Genomic DNA, 15,463 nt, shown 5'->3' with positions numbered 1-15,463 from the left:
ATGCAACTTTCAGTATGCATGTATCTGACCCAGTAGGTATATATGATACGGGGATCATTTATGCAAATAAATACTCTATTTTCTCTTTTTTTAAAATCACTTCCTTGGAGTCTATCATGGGCACCAATAGCCAAAACCTTTATTGTCTCTAGGAGCCCCCATTGGTGCACAGGTGCACATTCTTATTTTTTACCACCACTCGTTGGGATCTCCTAGCGCCGAAATGTTCTTCCTTGTAAGAGCATCTTCCATCTGCTAATGTCCTCCCAGTGCACCTGTCTTCTTGCAGGAGGCCCCCAACACACACACAGGCACACACACTCCATGATCCCTAAGGGGCCACACCCCTCAGGGATCAGGGAACCTAGATGGGCCATCTTGGGGCATAAGGCAGAGTGAAGGTGCAGTTCAGATGCACACAGAACGGATGGGGGGCGCAGAGACCTGAGCCCTGGAGCCCTGAGTGTTTGAGGGAAGAGGGCAGCAGTGAAGACTGGTGGTGAGGAACTCACTCAGTTCCTCTCCGGTACCTTCAACCCCGGACTCGCAGACATCCATGTCAGTTTTATACCTTACAGTCAGGAAACCAAATTTACCTTCAGGGCTCCAGGAGTCATTTGACGGAAAAGTTGTATTATTTGTGGAACGTGAGTCGTACAACAGAACATACGTACCTGCGTACGTTTTGTCCCGTAATAATAACATAAGTACCAGTGGCCATAAAGTTCACATATCAGCGGTGGGACTTGTTTCTCCATTCCCCACAACTTTTCACAATTATCTGAAATTCCTCCTCCGGAACGCACAAGCTTTCGCGCTCACACTGAAAAGATGAAAATACCGTTACAGGGAGGATTGACACATTGGAAGGAACGAGCTTCAGGCAAAACATAAAAACATTGACAGCCCAGGGTTTCCACCTCAAGAGGGAGAAAACGAGAAAGGCACTTGGGTCCTGGGGGGGGGAGGTGTTCGCGGCCACTGGGGAGCAGACGAGAAGGGAGGTCAGGTAGTCTAAAAGCAAATGCCACGAGCTTTACAAGATTTTGCCCGTACCTGTGCCACTTACATCCACCTATTCAGGGACAAACGAAAACTGTGGATGGAGGTAACTCAAAATCCCCTATGGTCACAAGTGAGCAAATGCAGCGCCCGACAGGAGTCACCTTTGTAGGTCCCTTAGTGCACATCAAGTGTATTGTACTCCGCCCCGGGGCTACAGCCCTGAGAAAAACGGAGAACTTGATCTTGGGGGGTCAGGCTTCGGAGAAGAAGCCATTTTTAAGCTGAAACCGACCGGGGAAGTGGTGTTTCCCAGGTAAGGAAAGAGCAAATCTGTTAAAGACCGGGAGGCCTGCCCGCTGGGTGAGGCGGGAGGGAAACTCATGGCTGGAGCTCAGAGACGCCGTTCTGCCCACGGGCCTTTGTACAAACTAGGAAACAGTGTCATCCCAAGGGGGAGGTATTGCAAAAGGGTAGCCCCTCCTAAGGCCAGGCAATTTGAAAAAAGAGACTTTTCTTCCAGGATGACCTGGTCTCTCCCCTGTGCACCATGCCTCACCCCCATCAGGGAGCAGCCCTGTGGCCCTGGGAGGGGAGCAGGGGGCCAGTGGCCAGCTAGATCTGTAAGCAGGCAGCTTATGGCTTTTCCGGGCCGCCAAGGAGTTTGAGCTTCATTCTGCGGGCATCGATGAGTTTTTAAAGAATTTTAACCCGGGACTGGCTGACAATTCATTCAACAGACGTTGCTTGAGTTCCCGCTTGGGCGAGAGCTGTGCTGCTGTGGGTTACCTATCCTGACCGAGCCTATGGCTTGGTGGTGAGGCAATGGGCGAGGGGGGCAAGGAAGAACAGGGAGAGTGGGACCGCCGGCCGTACTAGAGACAGAATCTTCTAGGCAACCCGTGAGATCAGCGGCTGTCAGAGGAGAGGAGGATTGTTGGGGAGTGGGGGTGAAATGGGTGAAGGAGATTATGAAGTGTGGACTTCCGGTTGTAAAAGAAGTCCTGGGGATGTATAGGGGAGGGGCGTGGGAACTATAGCCCATGATGCTGCAATTAACTCTGACCGATGGTAACAGACCATTTCGCCATGTGGACGAACGTCCGACCGCTACACCTGAAACTACTCTAATGTGGACTGTCAATGACATCTCAGTTAAGAAAGAAGGCACCCTGTAAGGCGGACACAGACGTCTGTATTTTACAGGTGGGGAAACTAAAGGTAAGGGAGATTAAGTGCACTCCCCCGAGGCCACACGGTTTCAAACGCAGGTCTGTGTGATTATAAACCCCCCACGCTCGGACCACAGAGAAAAGAGCAAAGTGCCAAATGATACGCCCATCCGTAAAACTGAAATGTGAACATAAAAAAGACAAATCACTAATTTCACACACACACACACACACACACACACACAGAGTGAAATAAAACCTCACTTTCCAGGAAACGCTGCCTGGAAAATATTGGTCAGGATATGGCCAGTAGCCTAGCTTTAATCCCCACGTGGGCTTATTCAGACTAGATAACCTTGTCATAGGGGAAAACATTCCATAATCACTGACTTTGCCTCTCGGCTTAGCAGGTCCCTTGTAAATAAATAGATGCTGTTGATAGGATCCTGGGGCTGTACAAAGCCAGCCTGAGTGCCTGATTGGAGGCTCTCGAACTCAGCCTAGCAATTTTGTGAACTAAGTGTTCCCAAGTTCCAGTAAAATGTTCCACTGTGTCCAAACACAATCCCATCTGCCTTAAGGTGGGACCATCTCTCCCTTCTTTGGAAGGCAGCTATACTCACCACTCTTCCACCAATGCTACACAGTCATCTTGCCCTTCTTTGGAATGGAGGTCAGGAAGGGTCCTAAACGCATCTCTTCTGGGCGCCTGGGTGGCGCAGTCAGTTAAGCGTCTGACTCTTGGTTTCCATCTGCTCAGCTCATGATCTCACAGTTCGTGAGTTCGAACCCCACATCAGTCTTTATGCTGACAGTGCAGAGCCTGCTTGGGATTCCATCCCTCTCTCTCTCTCTCTCTCAAAATAATAACTTTTTTAAAAAACCCAAAATATATCTCTTCTGTACACCCAGCCAACCTCAGTGATGTCTACTCTTCACCGTAGGGTTCATTTTCTCTTAAAATGTTTGTTTCTCTTGTCTGAACTGTCTCCAGTTTCCTTTCTCTCTATTTTTTTTGTGAAGGCTTATTTAGTTTTAAGAGAGAGGAAGAGAAAGTGAGCACAAGTGGGGAGGGGCAGAGAGAGAGAGGGAGATGCAGAATCTGAAGCAGGCTCCAGGCTCTGAGCTGTCAGCACTGAGCCAGACACGGGGCTCAAACCCATGAATCCTGACATCATGACCTGAGCCAAAGTCCGATGCTCAACGAACTGAGCCACCCAGGCACCCCTCCAGTTTCCTTTCTTAAAAAAAAAAGCAAGAATATGCATTTTGGGAAACAGAAAAGCTACCAATGGTAGTTATAGTTATTCCCGCTATTAGTGATAGTTACATTCTCTAAAGTCTCTGTGTGAACATTGAATTAGCGACCACTGAACCATGGCTCCTACGGGAAACACAGGTTAGGTTCCCATGAGCCCCCGGTCACACTTTCATCAATCAATGCCTAACCTTGTTTTATGTGTGGTTTTGTTGAAGGATGCTTGATATAATACATTGTGTTGATTCATTAACATTAAACTCATGGCCAACGGCACTGTAACTCACACCTGAGTGAACACACATATTTTTTCTCTGTGAGGCACATCACAGCCTTCTTGTCCTTAGGTACAATAGACATCACTTTGGCACTTTACTTGGGTCCCATTTGAAACAGTGAAATCATTGAAACAGAGCACAGCTTGCAAAAAACATGGCACTAAACGGATGGGGCGGGGGGACACTTTATTTGAGTATGAGAACTGCGAAACAAGAAGGTGAGCATCTCGTCTTGTCCAGCTGGGAACATGCGCTTTGGTATCTCATATTTTCCCCTGCTCTACACATGTTCATGAATCACCGTGAAAAGCAGCGTTAGGTATTGATGAAAGGTATTGACTTCGGGGTTACAAATAGACTTTAGAAAGTAGGCGGATTTGCCTGTCTTTGCTCCTTTCTGTTAAGTAATGGGGGCCTGTTGCAGATGGCAGAAAAAAGGACGAGAGGAGGAAACGAGGCATTTTTTTCAGAGACCCAGGAGACTTTTGAGAATGATTTGTGAGAGGTACAGTACCAGAACAGTAGCTAACTGGCCTAAGGTGGAGAAATGTAATTCCTTGCATCTCCAGCAATCTGTCTGCACCTTTCCTAGTGTGAAAAATGGCTTGCCATAATACACGAGCTTTGTCACCATGTACGTGTAATTATATTTTAATAAAAAGTAGATTTATAGCCAGACTGACCATGAGATTGGACAGCCCAGAAGCTGCTGTGGACTTACAGCCCTCCAACCCTGACTTTCCTGCCCCCACAGCAGTGCTGGTGTCAGGCCAGGGGTGGGGGATTGAATGCTGCTGATCCCAAAGTGGTTGTGGGCACTCTCATGAAGCTTACTTATCCTTTGCTTGGTATATTAAACATTTTTTAATGTTTATTTATTTTTGAGAGAGAGAAAGAGAGAGAGAGAGAGAGACAGAATCTAGAGCAGGCTCCAGGCTCCGAGCTGTCAGCACAGAGCCTGATGCGGGGCTCGAACCCACGAATCATGAGATCATGACCTGAGCCAAGGTGGGATGCTTAACCAACTGAGCCACCCAGGCGCCCCTGCTTGGCATTTTAAATGTAAAGGCCCACGATCTATCAGAATTCCAATGTGATGAATCAAAAGTCAAGCTCATACTTAACAGGAAAAGATGAAATTATTGATGGAGAAGCATGGCAACAAATCCAAACACTGATGAGAAAATTGGGCAGTGAAATCCATTCAAAATATGTACCCTTGTCTCTCCCAAATGCCTTTGCTGCTCAAGTCTGACTACTGAAAATGACTTTCAGGGGCGCCTGGGTGGTTCAGTTGGTGAAGCGTGTGACTCTTGATCTCAGCTTAGGTCATGATCTCACGGTTCATGGGTTCAAGCCCCACATTGGGCTCTGCACTGACAGCGTGGAGCCTGTTTGGGATTCTCTCTCTCTGCCTCTCTCTCTGCCCTTTCCTCTTTCTCTTCTCTCAAAATAAATAAATAAACATAAATTTTTTTTAAGAACACTACTTTTTTTCTTCTACTGGAACAAATTATAATCTGCCTTCTAGATTCTTCCAGGATTGTGTGCTGACAGGAAGCAAAATAAAACTATTTCAGTGGCTTTTTAGACAAACTTTGTGAGAGAAAACACATGGTTATCTGCAGAGTTGTAAGTTAAAGATATCCATTTATTTTCTTCAACAGAAGGGGAATGAGCTTTATAACCCTGACCTTGTTTTCTTGGAATAATATTCTTGTCTGATTTATTCCTTTAGTTTTTACTCAGAAATGTCACTCAAGACACATACCAGTATAACTCCTTCTTTTTGGTAAGTTTTGGTATTTTGTGTAAGTCAGACATGTTCAGTGATGAGTTTGCATTGAAACAAGTTTTCGAACAACCCATTGACTTAAAATCATTAGGCACTCATTAGCATTTGGATTAAATACAAGAAGGGGTAAAATGTGGACATTTCCCTCAAGAGGTAGCAGTTTTCTATATTTTTATAAATCTGAGAATGTAACATCTAAATATATATATTTACATATACTTAGATACAGCTTAGAAACATGTAACTTTTAGTAGCACGATTAGAATCTCCACCAATAGGTAAATCCGGACTAGATCCCCATGTGGAAAATTGGTCCATATTTTAAGTCACTGAGTTTGTTTTTCTCAGCAGACAATAAAATGTCCAGTCTCAAATAAATAAGGGTCATCTGACTCCCAAATAACATGACCAGAGTGCTCATTGGATCCCAAGAAGCTGAGTCGGATCGTTTCGAAAGGGTGAATGCGGAGCTCTTCCAAAAGCAGGAGCTTGCGGAATGTGGCAACGTGGTCTTGTATTTTCTCTGAGCCAGGCAGCCTGGTTCTGTCGCTCATCTTTTATCCCGCCTTCCAACAATTGTTAGTGTTTTCCTTGTTAGAGCAAGGACTTATGAATTTCTTACTTAAAAGGGAACTGAGTCTATTAAAATAAGGTTGATCCTAATGGATCCTAATTGCTTCTTTCACTCAAAGTATCTGTAGACCGAAGAGGAACGGTGTAAGATAGGAATTTGTGGTGCAGCTTACGGACTGCAGCCGTGGTGACTCATGGCAAGGCCTTTTGGTTAGTTCATGATGAAAGGTTCTTGGGTGCAGCCTTAAGAGCAACGAGAAAATCAACAGAATGTTCTTGGAATGGCTGCTGGCAAACTTGCTTTGATTTGTCCCTGTTCTCATTAGTAGAAAGAGAGGGCAGGTCGCTTTCAGAAGGATTAAAAGGTCAAAGAACTTGGTGAAGGGAAGTCTACACAAGGTTTAGAAAGCTGTTATCAGAGGATCAGCTAGAAAACAGTCTTAGGGCTAATCCTTCGGCTGGATCCCAAAAGAACCCTTTACCTCCCCCCACTCCCACCTTTTTTTCCCTTTACAGAGGTCATTTTCCACAAAAAAGCCTCTCACTTTGCCTTCATGTCTTAGCCCAATTTATAGGATCCGAGTTCCCATTTCTTCAGCTCTCCCCCCAGCCCCCACAGTACCCTCTTGGTGTCCAAGCCTAGCTCTTCCTAGCTCTGTCCTTTCCCTGCCTTTCTCTGTCCCCTTACATCTTTGCCTGTTTTTTTTTTTCCCCAGTATTCTCCCTAAAACCCTCTTAGCCTCTACAATTACCCAAAAACTGAGCTGATATAGAGCCTTTTCTGGAACAACGAGATTGACTTACACAAGGCTGGCATTAAAGAGGACCTTGCAAGTCATCTGGTCTACCTGCCTTCTTTTCCCACCCTTTTATAGGTAAATAAAACTCATGGGATTGCTCAAAGTCACACAGCCAGGTAGTGAACGAGCCAGGTCTAGTACTCAGGATGGCTGATTCTCTGTCACCTCTCAGTGATGGCTGCAAATTGGTGTCACAGTCCTTTAAACAGTCCAAACTGCTCTACTAATCGGAGGTAGTTAACCCAGCGGACAACATTGCTATTGTTGGTGTGATGCCAGCTCAATGAGACCCAGTGGCCTGCGTGTTTGAAAGCTGAAAAGAAGCAAGGCAGTCATCTGCTTTACACACAGGGCCCCGCGATCTGTTCTGGCCACGGGCTTCGGTCTCTGCTCTACAAGGGAGAAGTGGACTTTTCATCCCCTCAGGGCACACAAGGGCATCCTCGTTCTATTCCCCATCGCTGCACTCTGTGAACCATTGCTCACCAGAAGATTGAGGAACAAGACTGGGGGAAACCACACACATGGTACATGTACAGGTTGGACAGGAGTTTACATAATATGATGGATACAGGAACCACATAAAGCTCTCACCATTGCTGGGGCTCCGCCCACATCCTTCTCCATCAAAGTGGAGAAGTGGTGCCTTCTCCATCAAAGAATGGAAGAACAAAGAGGAATGGATGTTCCCTAGGTGGCCGGTGCTCCTCGGTTGTTGGTCGGAGAGGGCACGAGCCCAGCTGGGTATTTGTACCAGGGTTGAGACGTTAGCACTTGAAAATGATGTTGAAGGTGCTTTGCTATTCCCTTTTTGTAGTTGGAGAAACTTCCTCGTATCAAACTTTAGAATAAAGCACCACCTTGTGGTCTGATGCATTTATTAAAGTGGCAAAATTAGAGAGCTAGAATTGGAAATGCTCCCTCAGCTGGTGGCCGAGAGGCCATGATCAGAACACTGACTTGGGGGGCAGACTGGAGGCAAGAACCCTAAGATGTCTTTCTACCACTTCTTAGGGTTCTCATGTCAGCGCAGAACCGCATCACCTTCCAGGGAGGGATTCTCATGTGTCTCACATGAATACATTATGCTATCCACTTGTAGTAACCAATTTCTTCCTTTCAAAGCCACGGGGAAATGGGTCTTATTATTTCAATGTTAATAAGTAAGGAAACTGAGGCTGAGGTCACCAAGTGGTCTGACCACACATAGGTAGAACACTTGGGTTGGAAGTCAAGTCCTTCCAACACTCCTCTGTTCTTAACCACAGCTCTGCTGGTTCCCAAGACCGAGAATAGGGACCACATCGGGCTCTCCTAGGGGACTGTGGCTCTGGGCTCTAAACCAGAGCAGAAGTAGCTGGATTTCACCATACATGGGACTCATTCATTTGGGGGTCCCATTCTCCAAAGTTACCCTGGTCGGGAAGGTCTGTATTTGGAGGTAAGGAGTTCACAGCTGCCAACCCACCTTCTAAGGGGGCCAGAGATGAGGGGGCCATTTTGGCTTTTGAGGATGGGCCAGAGAACAACTGAGCAAGTGACCAGACTCCAAATTGTCCTGTGAAGAAACACAACCAGGGAGATGACAAATACTCACTTGTGAGATTGGAGTGCTTTCCTGAACCATGATATTTTATCTTCTGTAAAAAGTAATTGTCTTATCATTTAGTTTTAAAGGGGTTGTGGTATCTGCTTGGCTGGCCTATGAAGAAAGTAGTAGTAATGTGGGTAAAATAATATTAAAAAGGAGAACTTGCCCTGATTATTGTTCCAGTGATGTTATAAGTGTCCTTGGGCAAGTCACTGCTTTGTCCCCAGGTCTCTATTTTCTCATCTGTAGAACAGGGGGGTTGAACTTCCCTAACAGGTAGATGGTTCTAAGACAGAGTACAATTCAACAGTATGGAAAATATGAGTCTGGAGCCTACACTTTCTCCATTTCCCTAGAAAGTCTGTCCTGCCCATACTTCCTTCCTATTTTCTCAACTGAATCCACTGCTAATGTTGGTAACACAGTGTCACAGAGATGTATAATAATAATTTTTTTTTGCTTTTTCTTGTTTTGTTTTGTTTTTTACTAACAATACTTTGGACAGGGCAGGGGGGGATATATGCCTTTCTGTTTTTCCAAAACGAGAGAAATCCACATAGTGCATGACTTCCTAGCCCCTTTCCACCCACCAGAAAGAAAGATAAAAGCGTTTTAAAAGCCAAACTAGAAAACTGTAAACTGTCAAAGGAAACACTGCTATGAGTTTTCTGCTCTTGGATGGCCGCTAGTCATCAAGAGAGCGCGTGCTGTTTCAAAACCACTCCCCTTCGATTTCCTTCCCGAGCTCTCACTCTCCAGCTCTTTCTCTGGGTGTGTATTTGTTGGGTCATTCTTCGCACAGGTCATCTATAAGAGAGTAGCCTGTAGAACAGAGCTGCCCAATAGAACTTTCTGCAGTGTTGAAAATGCCGTTTGTGGTCTACAGTGTGGTAGTCAGTAGCCGTAAGCGATCGTTGAACGTTCGAACTAGTAAGACTGATGGACTAAAGCTTTAAGTTTTACATCACTTTAATTAATTTAACTTTTAATTGAAGTCATCACATGTGGCTACCACATTGGAGAGTACAGTCTTATAACATCGTTCCAACACAGACTTTTTTTGCAGACATTGTGGTTTGTCTAGGCCGCTAAGCATGTATCATAACAGAACTATCCTAAATACTGACTTTAAAGACTTTTGAAAGATTGTTTCTCTATGTTGTTTTCCTTGAAAGGAGGATTACGTAAAAATAATGATCTAGCCCTCTTTGTGAAATGTTGTTTGTCTTTGAAACGACTGAATTTTTTCTTAATTTCACACTAAAAGAGAGAGAGAGAATTGTTGTTTGGTCCCATGGGAATAGAACTTATTCCATGGCTGCAAGTGGAAAGAAAAGCATTTTCTTACTCTGCAGGTTTTTATAGTCAATAATATAATGAGTTTAAATCAAATGAGTTTAATCTCAGAGTGTCTTTCAGTTAATGACTATCTTTGATGTTAAACATTTAATAATAAAAATAGATTGTGTACTTAACAGCAGGGCTTTATATATAAGCATATTTTCCCTAAAATATTTGATATGGAGGATGGAATTAGGAAAACAACTGGTAGAGTTCTAAATGTTTTACTAGATAACTCTTATCTTGAATGAGTTCAAGGTCCGTTCCAAGTATGGTCCTCATTAATTAGCCCGGTCTTTTCTTCACTGGAACAAAGATTGAACAACATTATCCATTTATGTTATCTCGAAATAAGACCTTCTATCCTCAAAGAATATAAAGAGGTTTTCAGGTAGGTGCCAGTCCTGAGAAATTGACACCTAGGCCGGTAGAGAAGTCTAAAAAGTCCTGTAAAAAGTGTGGGAAATGCACAAGGCTTGCACAGGAACGCATATTGATGCGTTTCCGGATTTGTGAGTGACGTTCGGTATAGAAGAGATTCTGGCTTTCATCTGGAATGAAGGAGGGGCACCCTAATGTCTTTTCTCATCTGCTACTTGACCGAGGTTTTCCAGCTGGAACCATATGATACCCTGCTGCCCTGGGCCTCCTCTTGCTTTGTGATGAGGACAAGCGGACATCTTTATTCTAGGAGACCTCTGTTTGAAGAATTTTTTGTTGTCTTTTTACCCTTGGTCAGAAAATCATCTCTACTCCAGAGAGTGACTCAGTCCCCCCAAACTGCGTTTCCTGAGAATGACCATTCCTCATGCGCTCAAAGGCAAATAAATGCAAATCAACCTCAGGCCCTTACCATGAGCCAAAGTGCTGTAGGAAGACAAATGAAGTCCAGGCTTCTATTTCTTTGCAATTTGGTTTTCAAGGGGTGGTTGTATTTGAGAGGATGGTGAAGTTACACTGGGGTACAAAGGCATATTTACGTCATGGAAAAAAAACAGTCCAGGGGCACCTGGGTGGCTCAGTCTGTTAAGCATCTGACTCTTGATTTTGGCTTGGGTCATGATCTCGCAGTTCGTGGGGTTGAGCCCTATGTTGAGCTCTTCAATAATGGTGTGGAGCTTGCGTGGGATCCTCTCTCCTTCTCTCTCTGCCCCTCCTCTGCCCATTCTCGCCCCCCTCCCCAGTAAATAAGTAAACTTAAAAAAAAAAAAAAAGGAAAGAGAAGAAAACCAGTCTTAATCCCAGCTGGCCATTTTCGCCTCCTGTGCCATGTGGCTCATGGGGAGGAAATGGAGGTCCCTCCCTGCCCGCTCTGCTCCCCCACAGATAGCTGCAGCAGAGGATAAAACATCAGAACCATAGGACAGGAAGTGCCTTAGACTCAGTGACCTTCAAAACCATGAGGAAGTTGGTCAAGAACATCTGTCAGAGAGCTGCCAGAGAAACTCACAGAAATGAAACCTTGTCCAGGGTTAACTAACGTGACCCTCCGACTGCCCAGTGTCCTGTTGGAGGAAAGCAAACCTCCGAGACCTTAACCGATGCAAAGGATGGTTCAAGCATGGACATTTAGCTCCTGCAGGAAGGGAGACTGAGAATCTTCCACTGTAATCAGTTTTCCCGCCTTGATCTGATGCGACCGCCATCACAACCACAGGAGTGAGAGCAAAGAGGAAAATGAAAGAACACAATTCAAGCAAGTTCTGCAATGAGGCATCTCCTTTTAGTTCCACCTGACTAAAGGTTTTCCAATTCCCCAGTAAGATGAATCAGAAATTACATGAGAACCGTTCCCTGTATTGTTTCTTGGTCAATATGCACAGTGCAGAGGCCAACTGTTTGCAAAACTGCATAGATCAACTGGCGAGTTTCGCCACCCTCAATGGATCTTTCAGTGGTTTGTACACGAGTCTAACTTTTAGAAACTTCTTCAGTATAAACTGCACAGATGCATGGAGAAATCTCATACCCAGTCCCCATGGCACACAGTAGGCCTCACTGTGCGTTGGCTGAAGTACCATCATCGACTACTGCTGTTACACCTCTGGGCCCAGAGTCGACAAAGGAGGTAATCCACGTCTCTTTCTGGATGCTGCCTTATTAGTGCCTGCTCTCTCTTGCTCAGATATATGTTACCATCTCTATGGTAACTGTTTTTCTAAACTCACCAGAAAATATACACATAAGTATAGCAGGATTGCTAGTTATTCTGGAACGTTCATGTGTCCCCTCTTCCTCAGTAATAAAGCCAGAGTCATGGCCACCTAGAAGAAAAGCCGCATTTCCCTGACTCCCCCCTTGCAGAGAAATGTGGCCGGGCGACTGAGATACTGTTAACAGATATAAACAGAAGGTGTGTGTCCAGCTCCCCAGGTGCGGGCGGCCCTCTTCCTTCCTCTCTCCTCCTACCTCCTGGCGAGAGCCCAAATGAGGATGGCTGAGACCAGAGGAGCCATCTTGGACCACAAGGTAGAAACTCTGTTGAAAACAGGTGGAATGGGGTGCCTGGGGGGCTCAGTTGGTTGAACGTCTGACTTTGGCTCAGGTCATGACCTCACGGCTCGTGAGTTCGAGTCCCGTGTCGGGCTCTGTGCTGACGGCTCAGAGCCTGGAGCTTGCTTCGGATTCTGTGTCTCTGTCTCTCTCTGCCCCTCCCCTGCTCACGATTTCTCTCTCTCTCTCTCTCTCTCTCTCAAAAATAAGTAAGCATTAAAATTTTTTTAAGAAGTAAATAAAAGAAAATAGGCGGAACGACATCATAAAAGGAGCCTAGGTTGAGCGAGACTATAGAGGTTATGAAGTAAAATAAAACAAAAATATCAGACATAAATTTTATGTTCAGATAACATCTTTGTGGTTGCTTAGAAGCAGAATTGATTGCGTTCAAATAGGCAGAACCCACTGAGTTTTATACTGAGAGGCCACAACCCTGCTTACAAACCCCTCAACACGTGAGATGATCCAGCCAGCACCAAGAGGGACGCCATGAAATCTGTGGGGCTTTAAGAAGGGCGTGTGCTTTAGAGGATCATGGAGGTGGAAATATTTCCCAAAGAGGACAGCCAGGATCCACATATGACGGTGGGCAGGGAGTCCTTCCCGGTAAGAACGACCGCTCACCAAACGACTATACATTGTTTCTTTTTCTGCCCAGAGGGATCTGATCAATTTTAGGGATAAGTGACCATCACTTAATTCTTACCCTCTTTTTCTAAATGGAAGAAATGTTTGCTTGTTGTTTATCCTGTTCTTACTGCACTACTGGGTGAGTTACCTCAGATAACTTAGGTTTAAAAAAAAATTTTTAGGGGTGCCTGGGTGGCGCAGTCGGTTAAGCGTCCGACTTCAGCCAGGTCACGATCTAGCGGTCAGGGAGTTCGAGCCCCGCGTCAGGCTCTGGGCTGATGGCTCAGAGCCTGGAGCCTGTTTCCGATTCTGTGTCTCCCTCTCTCTCTGCCCCTCCCCCATTCATGCTCTGTCTCTCTCTGTCCCAAAAATAATTAAACGTTGAAAAAAAAATTAAAAAAAAATTTTTAATGTTTATTTATTTTTGAGAGAGACAGAGAGAGAGAGAGAGACAGAGTGCGAGCAGGGGAGGGGCAGAGACAGAGGGAGACACAGAATCCAAAGCAGGCTCCGGGCTCTGAGCCGTCAGCACAGAGCCCGACGTGGGGCTCGAACTCACGGACTGTGAGATCGTGACCCGAGCCGAAGTCGGACGCCCAACCAACGGAGCCACCCAGGCACCCCAGCTTAGGTTTTTTAATAGGCCCCCAAAACATGAAGAGCGAGGCCCAGACATGATGAAGAGCATTAAGGGTTATGTGAAAGCCCTGGACTTAGGTACTTGAACCTCACGGAACTAGGGGTCCTTTGTCTGAGGGAGAGGAGTTGAATGTGTCTTAAACGTAGAAATGGAAGGGTACACAGAGATGCTTGGATGACCAGAGACCCACGTGCCCTCCAGCATCTGTGCTCCCCTCTCAGTGAAAGAAATAAGGGTGGTAAATAGCAGTGGCGTGTACGTTTTATCTAGAAGAGTCACTAAAGGAGACAACGTGGCCTTGTCCTGCCTCCCTTTTTTTGTATCCTGCGGCGGCTGGTTGTTCTGAGAATATGAAACATGAGGGTAGAAAGCGCTGGAGGCCCTGGCCACGGTGGGGCCATCCCTCTAGTCCTGGATCAACTACATTCACGTGACAGATGACATCAGTTTCCACCCAGTTTAAGCCCCTTCCGTTCTGAGTTTTCAATCGCTCCCGGATGCTCCCGGCTGTAACGGCTCTAAGAAGACATTGTCACCACGGAGAGTTAAAGACGTACATCTGCAAGGAGGCACCTGAAGACATCGTGGTAGGAGAGATGGCCCGAGGAGAGGAAGAAAGACGTTAGCACACTGTGGCGTCCACAAGCCCACCGCTTGCTTTATAAAAACTATTTGCAAAAGAGCACGGATCTTACATTCTGGCCCAGTGAGATTGCCCGTTGCTCTACGGTCAGCAGAACAACGGTGGGATCGCTCACGTGTTTCTGTTCTTTGGAAATGAAATGCAGTCTAGAATTGAAAGCAGTTCTTTTTCTTGTCTTACTCACTTGAATAGGAGGCGGTCACATGTGGGACACTTGTTTTTGAAGACTTAGTCATTGTTTCCAGTCTATTCCCCAGCAATCGCTTTATCTTAAGCAACTTTCGCAAATTGCATCAACACACACGGCTGATTGCAAATTTAAACTCAATAAAACCAAAGAAAGCAAGGATGTGGTGGTGGGAATTTCTCCTGAAACAGTCAAGTATAGACTGTGTGGGCTTCCCCCATCTTTACTGCTTTTCCATAAAAGGCTTGAGAGAAGGAAGTTAAACCGCAGCTCTGTTAGGTAATGGACTATGCATTCACATAATTTATCTGGAATGAGGAAGGCAGATTCCGCTTTGAAAGATTTTCCTCAACAGCATATTCCTCTCTGCTGCAAAGCTGTCCTTGGAATGTCAGGTGAGACACAGGAAGAAGCCTGGAATCCCTCAACCATCCCGTGTCACTGGCTCCCTGGAGGTGTGCAGTCATCGGGGCCCTTGAGGGTGTTGCTCAGTAGACAGCACAATCTCATGGCCAGTCCTCACCCAGCTGGTTTCCAATCCAGGAAATGGCCACGCAGAAGAGCAGTGAGGGGCCCTGACTTAACCCAGACCCGGTTGTGAGGACTGGGTCTTGCGCCAGCTAAGTGTGTGGACTGTGAGATGGCGAAGAGAGAGAGAGAGAGAGAGAGAGAGAGAGAGAGTTCGAACTCCGACCCCAAGCTTCGGCCATGTTATTTTACCTCTCTGTGCCCGAGTCATTTCATCTCTAAAAGGGGAGTTTATGTGCACCGAACTCAGAGAGTGGAAGTGAGACGCTCGTGCAGACGTATTGTAAAGTGTACCCCACGGCATATGGCACGTTGTAAATCCTAAATTATCATTTACGCCTTTAAGTGGAGTCAGTGAGGTGTTGGTTAAACCCTGTGAAGAGGAAGATGTACCTTTGGATCTCAGCCTTGCTACTTTTACTAACTAGTTGACCTTGGATCTCTGCTGACCCTGTCGGCCCCTGTTCTTTATTTTCCACTGGCTGTCCATGATTTTTTTCTTTTTAAGTAATTAACTTATTGTGAGAGA

This window comes from Prionailurus viverrinus, chromosome B2, assembly GCF_022837055.1.
Source record: "Prionailurus viverrinus isolate Anna chromosome B2, UM_Priviv_1.0, whole genome shotgun sequence".
Lineage (NCBI taxonomy): Eukaryota > Metazoa > Chordata > Mammalia > Carnivora > Felidae > Prionailurus > Prionailurus viverrinus.
Note: the sequence above shows the minus strand (reverse complement) of the source record.